Consider the following 14,484-nt stretch of genomic DNA (forward strand, 5'->3'; position numbering starts at 1 on the left):
GATTGGCGGGTTAATTGACTGCTGTAAGTGTAACTTAATTGAAGGTAGCTGGTAAAATCTGGAAGGAGGAGGGCATGTTGGGTTTGAAAAGATTGTAGACCGATTGGGATTAATGTAGGATTAATGTAAGTGGGTACTTAATGGTTGGCATAGATTAAGTGGACCAAAATACTTGTTTTCTACAGTATTTCTCAATGATTCTCAAATTCTGTTGCATTAAAAACAGAGAATTCTGGATATATTCAGCAGTTTGGGCAGATATATGTATGTATAGAGAGAGTGTGACACAAGTAAATGCTTTTAATCAGATCTATTTTGATTTAAGGTTATTGATTTAAAATGCTAGCTCCGTTTCTCTCTCCACAATTGCTACCCGATTCCCTTATTAGTTTCAGTTTTTTCTATTTTTATTTTCAGATTCCAAAATAGCGGTATCTGGGTTTTGGATGAATTTCAGCAGTAATCTAGTTACCAAGTATTTGTTCCTGATCTCAAGACCTTGGTTTGATTGAAAGATACCTAAAATGAGATTATGATCACCGTTACCTGCAATAATAGATTTAAAGCACAGCTGAAAAACTTGGTGTTTAGTAAATCTCAAATCTCCATCCAGGTGAGGCAACACTTCACCTGCAAATCTGTTGGGGTCATCATTATATTTGGTGCTACTGATGCGGCCTCATTTACATTGATGGGACCCAATGTAAATCGCGGGGCTAAATTGTTGAGCACCTCCACTCCATACACCAAAAGCAGAACTCCCATTCCAGCATGTCAGTTCGTGGCCTCCTCTTCAGCCACAATGAGGGCACTCTTAGAGAGGAGTTGCAACACGTCATATTCCACCTCGCTAGCCTCCAGCCTGATGACAAGAGTATTGATTTCTCCTTCTGCTGATTTTTTTCCCCTCTCTCCATTCCCTATTCTTCTATTCCCCACTCTGGCCTCTTAACTCTTCTCCTCACCTAGTTTCACCTTCCCCTGGTTTCACTCCTTCTTCCATTTCTCCCATGGTCCACACTCTTCTCCAATCAGATTCCTCCTTCTCCAGCTCTCTACCTTTCTCACCCATCAGGCTTCACCTGTCACCTTCTACCTAGTTCACCTATAGATGCTGCTTGACCTGCCGAATTCCTCCAGCATTTTGTGTGTGTTGCTCTGGATTTCCTGCATCTGCAATTTGTGTGTGTGTGTGTGTTTACTATTTTATTGACGCAAGCAATGTGAAATGACTACAACTCCCAGAACTCTCCGCGCCACGGGCGCAAATGCACTGGGGGCCGTTTGAGTGACGCCGCTGCAGACGAGGCGGCGAATAAATGTTTATCCTTTGGCGGGGTTGAAGAGGTAAAGGGACAGCAGCGGAGAAAAGCGTCGCCGCCTGGTTGTCGCAACAAGGAGCGGAAGAAGCAGTTAGATTCGGGTAAGGGAACTATGGTGGAGGAGGGGGTTTAACAGCCGGAGACCGGGTGTCCCGTTGGATGCACCCCGGCACCCCGGCAGCTCGGGAGGAGGGGGTCGTTGAGGCCTCTGCCGGCTCTGGGAGGGATCTTGTCTGCAACCGCAATTAAACCCAGAAATGGTGCAGTCGTCAGCTGCAGTTCGCAGGCAGCGCAGAACAGCTTTTCCTGTTGTTTATGGGGATGAGCTACAGCGGTTCCTAATGTACAGTTAATACACCAAAGCGACAAATATGCAGCACGTATGTTTCCTTAATTCACGCCGACGTTGTCTGGGTGTCGAAACTATTGGCAACATCTTAATTAGAATCAGTAGGCATTAACTACCAGCAGGTTATTTTGTTCATGTGTTGTGCTGTCCATCGGTTGGTCGTTCTTTCATGCTATTCTTCTGCGGGTGACAGTGACATGTCTCCAGCCTCTGTGGGTTCTGAGGAGGCCAGTGAGACCAACGAGTTTGAGGGGGAAATGGATCAGCCATGATCAAATGGCGAGGCAGACTCGTTGGGCCGAATGGCACACTTCTGCTCCAATGTCTTATGTGGGGTCTGACATGGTAGAGGTAGGAGGGTTTTTCAAAATCAGGTTTAATGTTACTGACATCTGTCGTGAAATAGAGATAGGTGGATGCTGTATTGATCCCAAAGGAAATTACAGTGTCACAGTAGTATTACAAGTGCACAGATATACAAATATTAGAAGAGAAGTAAGAAAGAATTTAAAATGTTACTTCAAACAGTCATAACAGGAGGGGGTCCTCACTTCCCCTGTTATAGGTTGACTCATTATAGAGCCCTATGGGTGAGGGTAAGAATGATCTCATATTGCGCTCTTTGGAGCAGCGCAGTTGTCTGAGTCTGTTACTAAAAGGGCTCCTCTTTCCAATCAAGGAGGCATGCAGAGGATGAGAAACATTGTCCAGAATTGCCAGGGTTTTCCGTAGGGTCAACAAGAAGTATGTTGTTTTGCAAGAGTGGTACAGTGTGATACATGGAAACTATAGAATACAATAAGAAATGCGTGAAAGTAAGTTGAGTAAGTTGTGCAAAAAGGAACAAAAATAGTTTGAAGCAGATACAGATTTGGATGAACCTTTCTGCTTAATGTGGGTTTCTGCCTGCTGTCAGTGAGTTAATTTCAGTAGGGTTCTCAGTGCAATCCCAAAATGCTTCTCATCCATTTTGAATGATTGTAAACCAGAGAATCTCAAGAGGTCAGTGAGAATGTTAATTCTTAAGGAGGTTTTGAGAACATCCCTGAATTCCTTCCTCTGCCAATCTCATAATCTCTTGACATGATACTGCTCAGAGTAAAGTAATCTGTTTGAGGAGTCAGTTGTCAGGAATCTGAATGATGTGGCATGTTCATTAGAGTCAGTGATTTGTAATTAATGCTCCAATTCAAGGGATGAAGCACTGACATAGATTCACTCTGTGCTGGTGGATCTGGAGGATTTTGAGAATAATATGGTAGTAGTGCCTTTGCTGCTGTGAAGTACCTTTCAATCTGTATGTTGCAAGTGTACATATTGTAGGGCCTCACAGCACCTACAGCTATAGGAGAGCAAAAATCACTGCTGCCTGGTAGGCCATAAGCTTTTTTGATCTTCACTCTTATTATCAATTGGTCAAAGGTTGCGCTGGCCCAAGAAGGAAGAGGTGAACTTTATTGTTAAAGTCTTGGTTTTTTTTGCGAGAGCTCTGAGAGATGGAATGTAGTTCACAGTTTTGGGATATTATTGTGGGCTATTATCATGGGTGAGTATTGTGTTCTGGGCTCATGTTTCATGCCCTGCTTCTTGTTCACTTCAGCATATGTATTGTTAATAACTCCGAGCTCACCCTCTGAAGATGTAAGTATGCAAAAATCATCTACATGCTACACGCTACTCAACATTTGAGGAACAGCTTTTTTTCCATCGCCATCAAATTTCTGAATGGACAATGAACTTTGTAGGCTACCTCATTTTTTTCTCCTGAAGTCCTGGAGAAGGGTCTTGGCCCGAAGCATTGACGGTTTATTTATTTCCATAGATGTTGCCTAACCTGCTGAGTCCTCCATAATTTGTCACTTTTTTTCCCTTTTTTTTAACTCTCTTTTTGGACTACTTAATTTTTATATATTTCTTATTGTAATGTATATATTTATTATGTATTGCAATGGACTGCTGTTGCAAAACAACAAATTTCACAACATGTCAGTTTTCTCCTTTTCATTATCTTTTCTTCTGCAGGAAGTTTACTGGAAATAAAAATTAATGTTTTGGTAGTATGATTCAGCAGTGTTGGGGTATTGATACAGCTTATGATTGCTGTGAACCCATTTGCTTGGGATCATAGTGTGTATGCAATCATGTAGCAGTTGTCAAATTGATGCTGAGTGCAAACAAATTGTTTCATTATTTATTCATTATTCAGGATTTAGATGTCTCAGGCAAGGCCTTATTTAGTACCCATCCTTTTGCCCCTGAGAAAATGAGGCACTTTGTTGAATCACCTCCAGTCCTTCTGATATCCACTACCCTGTTAATGCAAATAAATAATCAGTCAATCTTGGCAGCAATTCAAAGTGTAAAAGCATGTAGACATGGTCAAGCGGTTCAGTTATTGTTCAGACCAAATATTAGAATGGGGAAGAAATATGATCTAGTTGACTTTGACTGGAATGCTTGTTGCTGCCAGACAGGGTGGTTTGAGTAACAAGAACTACTGATCCCCTGGGATTTTCCCACACAGCAGTTTCCAGAGTTTAAAGAGCATGATCTGAAAATAAAAAGCAAAAGGAAAACATCAAAACAACAAGTGAGCGGCAGTTCTGTGGGCAAAAAGGCCTGATTGGTAAGAGAGGTCAGAGGCATGTCGCACCTTGAAGTGGATGGGCTACAGCAGCAGAAGACCATGAACATACACTCTGTGGTGATGCCTCAAAAAAGGTGGTATCCAGTGTAAAGAACTCCCATCACCCAACTTCTTCCCCTCTGTCATCAGATTTCTGAATGAACAATGAAACCATGAACACTACTTCACTAGTTTATTCCCTTGCTTTTTGCATTACTTACTGAATTTAATTTTCTTTTTATATACACATTGTAATTTTTAGTTTTTGTTATTATGTATTGTAATGTACTGTTGCTACAAAACAACATTTTACAACATACTGTATGCCAGACAGGAGGTACCTAATAATAGTGGATACTAAGCATGGGTACTTCTACGGTTTGGTTGGGTGTGCTGTTCCAGGATTTATGAACAATAAAGGTGTATGTTTCCAACTTAGGATGGTGTATGACACCATTGGAGCTGCTCATAATGTTCCTGTGCAGTTCTTCCCTTGTAGTAGGTCAGAAGTTTGAGGAGAAACTGCCAAATGCTGGTAATTTAAGTGAGGCTGCTAAATAAGATAAGAGCTCATGGTATTACAGGAAAGATGCTAGCATGGATAGAAGATTGGCTGCCTGGCAAGAGGCAAAGAGAGGGAATAAGGGGGTCCTTTCTGGTTGGCTGCCGGTGTCTAGTGGTGTTCCACAGGGCTTAGTGTTGGGACCGCTTGTTTTCATGTTATATGTCAATGATTTGGATGAAAGAATTGATGACCAAGTTTGTGGACAGTAGAAAGAAAGGTGAAGTAGCAGGGAGTCTGCAGGAGGATTTATTCAGATTAGGAGCATGGGAAAAGGTGTTGCAGATGGAATATAGCGTATGGGAGTGTATGCCCGTGCACTTTGTTAGAAGGAGCAAAGAGGTGTCATCTGTTTTCTAAACGGAGAAAATTCAGAAATCAGAGGTGCAAAGGGTCTGGGTGTCATCTTGCAGGATTTCTTAAAGGTTAACTTGCAGGTTGAGTAAGGAAGGCAAATGCAATGTTAGCATTTATTTCAAGAGGACTAGAATATAAAAACAAGTATGTAGTGCTGAAACTTTATAAGGCATTGTTCAGACTGCACTTGGAGTATTGTGAGCAGTTTTGGGTCTTTATCTTGAAAAGATAATGATAACTTTGGAGAGGGCTCAGAGGAAGTTCACAAGAATGATGCTGGGAATGAAAGGGTTAATGTATGAGCAGTGTTTGATGGGTCAGGATGTCTTCTCACTGGAGTTTAGAAGAATGAGGGGGAATCTCAGTTGAAACCTGTCGAGATAAAGTGGATGTTCAGAGGATGTTCCCTATGGTAGGGGAGTCCAGGATCAAAGGGTACAGCCTCAGAATAGAAGGATGTCCTTTTAGAATAGAGATGAGGAATTTCTTAAACTAGAGGGTGGTAAATGTGTGGAATTTGTTGCAACAAATAGATGTGGAGGTCTAGTCATCGGGTCTATATTTCAAGTGGGGGTTGATAGGTTTTTGATTAATAAGGGCGTCAAAGGTTATGGAGAGAAGGCAGGAGAATGGAACCATGGGCCAAGTGGCCTAATTCTGCTCCTGTGTTTTATGGTCTTGTAAATGATACATACCACAGCCACTATTTTAGGCAATGAATGTCTAAGATAGTTGATAAAGAGGTTATCCTGAATGGAGTCATCTTCCATAATGCTGATGGAGCTGAAGTCATCCATTTTGGTTACATTACTGAGAGTAATTTGCAGCTTTTGGAAAAGCTTTGCCTTATTAGAAAATAAATCACTCACTGCAGGATATTCTTTGTGAGAGATTTCACTCCAGGATGTACACACTTCTCATGGACAGCTGTGGAACTCAACCCAGGTTTCAGGTGTTGAAATAGCATTAAACTAACTACTATGCTACCATGCTGCCCATTTGTGAAGAGTGGCATGTGGAATTGAATTTTGAAGCAGCTGAATGTGGTTGACCTATTTCTTTGCTCCAAACAGCTCCTGCTGTGATGATTAACCTCCAGCAATCACAAGTATTTGAGCATTTTCCCCTTGATCTGTTTTACCAGGGCTTTTCAATGTCACATTCATTCAGATATTGCCTTGATGTCAAGAGTGGATCACTCTTAGCTCACATCTGGTATTCAGCTCTTGAGGCCAAGCTGGGTATCACTGAGTATGTGCTGCTTGATAAAACTGACAGTGATATCTTTCATCACTTTGACATTGAGAGCTTCCTTCCTACAAATGTTAACTGCCTTTCTGAATTTGATAAAATTTCACCACCTTTCTTGCCTCTTATTAAGTATTCAGGCAATAGACAATACTGAAGAATCTGCATGTGCCATGATTTTCTGGATTGGCTGTGCTTTTTCCACCCACAATCTGTTCCTTTGGTTATATGTTTTCAGATGGATCTCACACCTGCTTCAGATGTAGCGATTGCTTTACAATGCCAGCCTGTAAGATCGGAGTTTGATTTCTGCTGGAGTTTGTATGTTCTCCCCATGATTGTGTAGGCTTCCTCGGGGTTCTTCAGTTTCCTCTCACATTCCAAAGATGTACATTTAGGGTTAGTGAGTTGTGGGCTTGCTATGTTGGTGGCAGGAGAATAGCAAGACATGCAGACTGCTGAAGTACAATCCTTGTTGATTTAATTTGATGCAGATGACAGGTTTCATTGTATGTTTCAATGTACATATGACTTAAAGCTTATTTTCTCTTTAATCTTCCCTCTGGAGGGTATTTGTGAAGAGGAAAACATAATGTTTCAGGCCAGTGGCTTTTTATCAGACTGGAAAAGAGAGGTCTTGGTTCCTAATTTATTGTAATTACCTCTCTGATGAATTCATCCTAATACCAAGAAATGATAGTTCAGGTACAAATAGTAAATGGTATTGGTAATAGTCTGTGTTGTGCCGAGCTTCAGAATAAGTTTTGAATTTGTTGCATCTTTAGTGCCTTGTCTATAAGTTTACAGCTGCCCTGAAATCTACCACAAAGAGGAATTATATTGTGTAGTTTCATTTACTATTTCATTCTGTGCAATTTTCAGTTTTGAGTTGCTGTAAATAGCAATTCCAGATTTCATTAAACCTGTTTCATGAAAAATTGCTGAACATTTTAGAAAGCTATGTTGCTTCTTGAATGTTCTGCCTAATACCTATGTTGTGCCATGTTGCTAAATGCCTTCTGCAGAGACAGACCAATAAATGTATAAATAGTTGCATCTTCATCAACCTTGTTCATAGTGCAATAATGAACTCAGCTACATTTGTCAGCATAAAACCAAAAGATAGGACCAGAACTAGGCCATTCAGCCCATCAAGTCTACTGCACCATTCAATAATGGTTGAATTTGTTTTTTTTGAACCCCAATCTCCTGCCTTCTTTTCATAACCCTTAACTCCCTTGCCAATCAAGAATTTATTAATCTCTGCTTTAAAATACCCAATGACTTGGCCTAATTTTTCTCTGTTTTCCTCTCCTTATTTTCTTGGGTTTTATTTCCTAGCCATGAGAGAATATGCAGAAACTTGGAAGTAAATAGCATAATAACCCCATTATCTCCATCCCTATCCACAGAAAACCTTGACCAGGTCATTAGATTCTGGAGGGTTGTTAAATTTTGATTGCAATAATTGCTACAATACCATTTTAAACATTTTCCCCAATTTTTATTGCTGCACCATAGAACACCTCCTACCCGGATCCATAATAGCTTGGTATGGCAACTGTTCTGCACGTGACTGCAAGAAATTTGAAGTTGTGAACACAGCTCACCACATCACAAAATCCAGTCTCCCCTCTCTGTACCCTGTCCGTACATGTCACTGCCTCAATAAAGTAGTCAGCGTGATCAAAGACCCCACCCATCCCAGATATTCTCTCTTCCCCCACCTCTTCTGTCAGGCAGAGATACATAAGCCTGAAAGCACATACCATCAAGCTCAAAGATAACTTCTACCCTGCTACTATAAAAATTGTCTAGGATTAAACAATTGCCTAGTATAATAAGGTAGATTCTTCACCTTACTATCTATCTTGTATGATCTTATTGTCTAACCCTACTGCACTTTATCTGCAGCTGTTACATTTTATTCTGCATTCTGTTATTGCTTTACTTTCTTCTAGCTCAATGCACTGTGTAATGATTTGATCTGTATGAACAATATGCAAGATAAGTTTTTCACTGTAACTTGGTACATGTGATAATGATATTCCATTTCCAATTTTAACTTATTTCGTTGGGCATCTCAGCCATTCGGGGCATGTAGTTCTATACAATTTCCTGCAGGTTTTTGGATTCTTTCACGATGACTGCTGGCATAAAATATTTCTTTAATTTCTCTGCCAGTTTTCTTATTCCCTGTCAAGTTTGCTCTGCCAGTTACATTATGGCTGTTTGATGGCAATTGAACTACACATTTCTGTTTAGCTGGGATAACCATCCACTCCTTTGCTTAAGAGTAATTTATCTACCTCTGCCTTAAAATATTCAACACTATTCCTACTTTCGCTGCCCTTTGAGGAAGTATGTTCTAGAGACACATTGCTTTCTGAAAGAAAGAAAATTACCCTGCCTCTGGTAAAAATAGATGACCCTTTAATTTTAAAGAAAATAAAATGGTTCCTTATACCAGAGAATGTATACAGTATACAACCTGAAATACTTGTCTTTGCAGACATCCACAAAGAACAGAAGAACCCCAAAAGAATGAACAACAGAAAAACACTAGAACCCCAAAGCCCCTTTCCCCTCCGCCATGCAAGTAGCGGCAAGCATCAACGCAACGATGTCCCCCTCCCCTCACCCATTTCAGCAGAAAGTGTCAGTGCCCACCACCACCTACCAAGCACCAGCAAAGCACCCAAAGGGAGACCATGATCTGCAGTCAACAATAACTATAGTTTACCCAACAGTTCAACATGCTACAAGCTCTCCCTTTCTCTCACAAATACGGTACAGAGAGATATCACCCATTTTCACAGTGAAAGGGGAGACTGACAGCCGCTGTTACGATATTACAGTTTGCCATGTTGCTTTTCCGTACATCTGCCGCAGTGAAATCCTGATGTTCTATCTCTCACAACGCCTCAGTCTGAACAGTCACAACAGCAGCCTGAAATCAATCATTCATACGACCACATCCCAGAAACAGCATCTTCCAAGCCACACCTGGAGAATGTTGGAAAATGGTCGGCTGACGAGCTCCAACAATGGGAATTGATCTGCCGCCAAAAAAAAGTAGTTTGAGTGCCACTTGCAGATCAGGATCTCAATAGAACCCCAACCACCTTGAAAAGGGGAAAAATAGGGACATTAAAGAGAGGAATTAAGTTGTTTTTCACAGATGAGCTCGAAGAAGCAGCCACTTGGTGCCCTCTTAACTCTGCCCACCAGCCCTGAAGTACCCCTACCTGTAGATTTTTCCACATTCACCCTGATAAGACCCTTGAAATTTTGAATATTTTCTCATGATTAATTTTGATAAGTATTGAATATTTCTCTTCAGTTAGTTTGTGAAGTATTGAAGCATTTTTTGTGTTCCAAAAACTCCCTACCTTTCAGTTCTCTTGTCCTGATGTTGTTTAAAAGAGAACTGAGTAGATTTCTGCAAAGAGAAGGATTTTGCAGGACCATGCGGAAATGCTAGAGAAGTGAGACTAACTGGGTTGTTCTTGCTCAGAGTGTTAGAGAAGTTATGACAAATGGTCTCCCATGTTTTAACCATTCTATGATGCCTTGTTATCCAGTTAAGTTTCTAACCTTCATGACCGAGGCAAGCTACTTCAGTTTAACACATCATAGTCAAGCTGGTCTGTCGGAGTCAATAGAAGTTGAGCTTATCCAGGTAAGAGGTGATCGTCAAAGCCTTTCCTGGTCTGCCTAAGAATCAGAATTTGCTTTGTTATCACACAATATGTCATGAAATTTGTTTTGTGGCAGCAGTACAATGCAAAGCATAAAAATTAATGCGTTACAAAATTAAATAGTGTAAAAGAGGAATTAAGAGATAGTGTCCGTGGACTGTTCAGGAACTTGATGGAAGGGAAGAAGCTATTCTTAAATGTTGAATATGGGTCTTCAGGCTCCTGTACCTCCTCCCAGATGGCATTAATGAGAGGAAGGCATGTCTGAGATGCTGAGGATTCTTCATGATAATCCCTTGGCGTAGCCTCTTGAAGATGTTTTTGAGGTGGTGGAGCTGGCTAAGTCTACACCCTCTGCTCCTATGTGCTGCTGTGCATTGGAACCTCCACAGGGTGTGATGCAACCAGTCAGAATGCTCTCCAAGTCTGTAGAAACGTGCAAGAGTCTTTGGTGCCATAGCAAATCTCCTTGCACTAATATCTAATTAGAATCACTGGTGTTCCTTCTTTGTAATTACTGAAATATGTTGGGCTCCATATAGTTCTTCTGAAATGCTGATAACCTGGAACTTAGAGGAACTTGAAATTGCTCTCCCTTTCCTCTGCTGGTCCCTTAATGAGGACTGGTATGTGTTCTCCTAATTTCTCCTCCTTGAAGCCCACAATCATTTCCTTGGTCTTACTATGTGGAGTGTTGGGATGTTGTTGCCAGAATATTCAACCAGCCAATCTGTCTGAGTTTTGTACACCTTGTTGGCATCTGAGATTCGGCTGTGTTTGAGCTGTGCCAAACCACATAATCATGAGTGTTGTGAGAGTAAAGCAGAGGGCTAATCATGCACTCTTGAGGTATGTGTGACTTCCATTTTGTCACCAAACCTATACATTCTTCATCTGGGCAAACCAATAAGTAGATGACTTTTTTTTTGTGATTATTGTGGGTCTTAGGAAGTATATTTTAGCAGAGTACTAATTGAGGTATTTGTCTTTATTTAGGCTGATCGCAGTGGAAACGTTGCTCCAGCTTTATCCTGTGGCTATGTAATAGAAGCGTGTATATGTAGATAATTAAAGCATAATTCAAACTTAATATTACTATAAACATGAGAAAGTCTGCAGATGCTGGAAATCCAAAGCAAAACACACAGAATACTGGAGGAACTCAGCAGGTCAGGCAGCATCTATGGAAATGAATAAATAGTCGACGTTTTGGGCTGAGACCCTTTCTCAGGACTGAGAAGGAAGGGAAAGGCACCAGAATAAAAATGATGTGGGGAGGGGAAGAAGACCAGTGGAAGGTGATGGGTGAAATCGGGTGGGTGGGAAAGGTCATAGGCTGCAGGAGAAGGAATCTGATAGACCATGGTAAAAAGGGAAGGCGGGGGAGACCCAGGGCGATGTGATGGGTAGGTGAGAAGAGGTGAGAGGTCAGAGTGGTGAATGTGGTGGTGGGGGAGGGGGGGGAAGTGGTGAGATTATCTTTTACCGGAAGGAGAGATCAATATTCATGCCATTAGGCTGGAGGCACCCAGAGAAAATATAAGGTGTTGCTCCTCAACCCTGAGGGTGGCCTCATCTTGGCGCAAGAGGAGGCCATGGACTGAAGTGTCATAAAAGGAATGGGAATTGGAATTAAAATGCTCGGCCACTGGTAAGTTCTGTTTGTGGTGGACGGAGCGGTGATGCTCAACAAAGTGTTCCCCTTATTTATGATGGGTCTCACGTCGTAAACAGTCCACCCAGGTGAAGTATTGCCTCATCTGGAAGGACTGTTTGGAGCCCTGAAAGGAGGTGAGGGAGGAGGTGTATGGGCAGGTTTATTCTGGTGTCTTCCCCCTCCCCCACTCAGTCCTGAAGAAGGGTATCAACCAAAAATGTCAACTGTTTATTCATTTCCATATATGCTGCCTGACCTGTTGTGTTCCTCCAGTATTTTGTGTGTGTTGCTTAATATTACCATGGAGGTCAGTTCAATTTTATTGTGATTATTTTAAATGATTATTCACTTAATTTCCCTCCAATTTACTTCACCTAATTTTACCCTTCAAGACTCACCACTAATGATTGGAAATATCACAGCACCATGGTAATCTGGTATCACAATAAAGAGCAAGTAGGTTAGAGGATGTAACTTTCTGAGCTGACTGGTATTTTTCCACTTTATACTGGCCTCCCTTTTGCCAGAAATAGTAAAAGTTTCACATAAACACAAGACCATCTATTTGTTTAAAATAACATTGTTATTATAGTCAAACATGTCAGCTACGTATGGACAAATTACCACATCCTGGTTTCTAACTTCAGCAACAAAACTAAAGAATGCACTTTTCAATTGACTTTTGGTGCAAGTGGACTTGCCCTGGGTACTTGGACTCTTAAAAAAAACATGCTAAAATGGTGTGACAGATCAAAGTTGCTTCCCACTGCCCCGCCCAATTAATTGACCCTTTAACTTCAAACAGGGACTCCTAGTTGTAAATTCTGTTCTCCTTTTGGGTTGCTGATGGCAATAATTACACTTCTGTCACTGAATTATGTAATTATATGGAACTACGTGAAGCTGAGGAGGACTGTAAGGAGAGAGGCGTGAAACATAGATCATAGAGCATTACAGCATAGTTCAGGCCCAGCATCAATCTAACTCTTCTCTCCTACATAGCCCCTAACCTTCCACTTTTCCTTCAAACATGTACCAATCTAAGTCTCTTAAATGTCCCTAATGTATCAGTATCTACCACCATCCCCACTAATGCATTCCAGGCACTTACCACACTGTTAAAAATAAAACCTTCCTCTGACATCTCCAATAAACTTTCCCTCCAGTCATCTTAAAAGCATATCCTCTGGTAATTGTGGATAGAATCATAGAGAACTACAGCACAGAAAAAGGCTTTCAGCCCCTCTAGACTGTACTGAACCATTATTCTGCCTATTCCCATTGATCTGCACCTGGGTCATAGGACTCTGTGCCCCTCCCAGCCATGTACTTATCCAAACTTCTCTTAAATGTTGAAATCAAATCCCCATCCACCACTTCAGCCGCAGCTTGTTCCACACTCCCACCACCCTCTGAGTGAAGGAGTTCCGCCTCATGTTCTGCTTAAACATTTCACTTTCACCCTTAACCCATCACCTCTAGTCCTAGTCACATCCAACCTCAGTGGAAAAAGCCTGCTTGCATTTATCCTATATTTGTATATACCTCCATCAAATCTCCCCTCATTCTCCTATGCCCCAGGGAATAAAGTCCTAACCAGTCTTAAACTTTATTTATAACTCAAGTCCTGGCAACATCCTTGTAAATTTTCTCTGTACTTATGGAGAATAATTATTAGCTAATAAATAATTATTAAAGATAATGATAAACATTGGGTCTCAATTGATTCATCTAACAGGTTCTGTTCAAGGCAGCTTGGATGCAATAAAGATTTATGTGAAGGCGAGGTAGGTCTTGTCACAGCTTCTCTGACCATGTTTTGAATGTTTCCCCAAATAGGTCATAAGTAGAAAAGATAATATGATCCTTATATGAGAGAAGAGGATTATGCTTGTTCATTTACAGCACGTCAATATTACTGTCAAGACCAGTGTTTATTGCCCAGTCCTAATGACCTTTAAGGCAGTGCACCTATTCTGAATGGCTGCTGTATGTGTGGTGAAGATAAATATAACTCCACTGACACTTTGAGGATCAGAAACGACTTGCATCCTCTCTTGTTCTGTGGGTTGGCTGCAGTGATCAGTATCATGGGACCTGCATGCAGTGCACAGGTAAGGGAGGAGGTAAATGATGGGTTGGGCAGTTTGGGCGATGCTATTCTTCTTTGCCATCTTACACAGGTCTTCTGTGTGCTCCTTACAAATGGACTAATTTCCTAAAAGCTCCTTTGTTACTTTGAACAGTCATTTATTCTCATGAGTTGTGTTTTACGTATTTGTGGAGGGCATGAGCACATCCTTCAATCATTCTCTTTGTCCACCTGTAAAACTCATGCTGCAGTGGAGCTGTGAGATGCCTGAAAAGTAAGTGAATAGGAGGGCATGGATTCCTGTTGCTTCAGGCTGAGTTTTAAGTTTTAATCTTCGATCTTTTTTCTGTACTCCTTTTGTCATCTGACTCTCATTCTGTCTTAGAGCAGTGATGAATTTTATATCATAGTCTTTTCAAAAGTTCCCTGTGAGGTATGTTTACTATCATCTTGAAGCCAAAATACAGTAAATGCTAGAAATCTGAACTAGGAGAAAATGCTGGAATACTCAGCCTCTGGTTTAAGGTAGTGCTAGTGAAGCAGAGCGATTACTTGCCAGTAGCCAACAAA

The 14,484-nt window shown here is 41.1% G+C and overlaps 1 protein-coding gene across 9 annotated transcripts in view; it reads left to right on the plus strand.

Moving 5' to 3' along the window:
* The first annotated feature begins 1,279 nt into the window (after positions 1 to 1,279).
* LOC140726984 (inositol polyphosphate-4-phosphatase type I A) overlaps positions 1,280 to 14,484 on the plus strand; it is a 228,939-nt gene continuing 215,734 nt past the window's right edge. For all 9 annotated transcript variants that reach the window (XM_073044076.1, XM_073044079.1, XM_073044071.1 and 6 more), the window contains exon 1: positions 1,280 to 1,423. The gene's annotated coding sequence lies outside the window, so the exon portion shown is untranslated. The remainder of the gene's footprint in view (positions 1,424 to 14,484) is intronic.

The sequence above is a fragment of the Hemitrygon akajei genome, chromosome 4, assembly GCF_048418815.1.
Source record: "Hemitrygon akajei chromosome 4, sHemAka1.3, whole genome shotgun sequence".
Taxonomy (NCBI): Eukaryota; Metazoa; Chordata; class Chondrichthyes; order Myliobatiformes; family Dasyatidae; genus Hemitrygon; species Hemitrygon akajei.